This window comes from Rutidosis leptorrhynchoides, chromosome 3 (genome assembly GCF_046630445.1).
Source record: "Rutidosis leptorrhynchoides isolate AG116_Rl617_1_P2 chromosome 3, CSIRO_AGI_Rlap_v1, whole genome shotgun sequence".
Taxonomy (NCBI): Eukaryota; Viridiplantae; Streptophyta; class Magnoliopsida; order Asterales; family Asteraceae; genus Rutidosis; species Rutidosis leptorrhynchoides.
Window position 1 is genome coordinate 359,385,137 of NC_092335.1, and position 2,099 is coordinate 359,387,235.

Genomic DNA, 2,099 nt, shown 5'->3' on the forward strand with positions numbered 1-2,099 from the left:
ACTTACTAGTTACAAGAATCAAACTACCTAGTTTAGTTCTTCATATTATCTTGTTCATACAAGAACATACAAGAACAGAACTTTCTAGTTTATGTTCTACACTTAAAGCTTTAAAAGATTAAAGTTCATGTTGTAAAATCATACTTGTAATTCATGCTTGTAAACTTAAAGTTTACATTCTTAAAGATCAAGCCTTGGTTTGAATCTTTAAAGTATGAACAACCATGACTTGTTACTTGTTTAAATTAGTTTATTTCTTCATTTCCTAGCATCTTTAATTCGTGATTATTGTTGTTGTTGGTCAAGTGTTACTAGTTAACTTTGATCTCATTTTTCTTGAACAAAAGTTAACTTGAAAGCTCAAGAACATGGAAGTGTAACTCTCTAGTTATAACTTCATATACTTGTGATGGATCTAAGTTCTATAGCTTATGGTCTAATTATTTTGTCATAATCAAAAGCTTTTAAGCTTACATACACTTTACAAGATGAAAATCTAAGTTTTGTAACTTATGGTTTCATTAAAGTAAAGATTCATGTGTTATTACTTAGGATTTAACTTAATAACTTTAGATCTAGACTTTTGGGTTTTGGATCTTCAATATCTAACTAAGAACTATGTTCTACAACTTAAGGTCTTGATTAGTTAGTTTACTTTCAAGTTTGTAGTTCAATATTACTTTTATAGTTCATGTATGTGTCGGATCAAAGATTTTGATGTAACTTTGGTTCATCAAGCTACTTGCAACACTTAAATGAGTTGTGCTACATGTCTTAGACTTACACAAGTGTTATGATTGTAGTGACCCGAACTTTTCCATGTTTATATATATTAATTGAGATTGATATTTACATGATTAAATGTTTCCAACATGTTAAGCAATCAAACTTGTTAAGACTTGATTAATTGAAATATGTTTCATATAGACAATTGACCACCCAAGTTGACCGGTGATTCACGAACGTTAAAACTTGTAAAAACTATATGATGACATACATATGGATATATATATAGTTAACATGATACTATGATAAGTAAACATATCATTAAGTATATTAACAATGAACTACATATGTAAAAACAAGACTACTAACTTAATGATTTTTAAACGAGACATATATGTAACGATTATCGTTGTAAAGACATTTAATGTATGTATATCATATTAAGAGATATTCATACATGATAATATCATGATAATATAATAATTTAAAATCTCATTTGATATTATAAACATTGGGTTAACAACATTTAACAAGATCGTTAACCTAAAGGTTTCAAAACAACACTTACATGTAACGACTAACGATGGCTTAACGACTCAGTTAAAATGTATATACATGTAGTGTTTTAATATGTATTTATACACTTTTGAAAGACTTCAATACACTTATCAAAATACTTCTACTTAACAAAAATGCTTACAATTACATCCTCGTTCAGTTTCATCAACAATTCTACTCGTATGCACCCGTATTCGTACTCGTACAATACACAGCTTTTAGATGTATGTACTATTGGTATATACAATCCAATGATCAGCTCTTAGCAGCCCATTTGAGTCACCTAACACATGTAGGAACCATCATTTGGCAACTAGCATGAAATATCTCATAAAATTACAAAAATATGAGTAATCATTCATGACTTATTTACATGAAAACAAAATTACATATCCTTTATATCTAATCCATACACCAACGACCAAAAACACCTACAAACACTTTCATTATTCAATTTTCTTCATCTAATTGATCTCTCTCAAGTTCTATCTTCAAGTTCTAAGTGTTCTTCATATATTCTACAAGTTCTAGTTACATAAAATCAAGAATACTTTCAAGTTTGCTAGCTCACTTCCAATCTTGTAAGGTGATCATCCAACCTCAAGAAATCTTTGTTTCTTACAGTAGGTTATCATTCTAATACAAGGTAATAATCATATTCAAACTTTGGTTCAATTTCTATAACTATAACAATCTTATTTCAAGTGATGATCTTACTTGAACTTGTTTTCGTGTCATGATCCTGCTTCAAGAACTTCGAGCCACCCAAGGATCCGTTGAAGCTAGATCCATTTTTCTCTTTTCCAGTAGGTTTA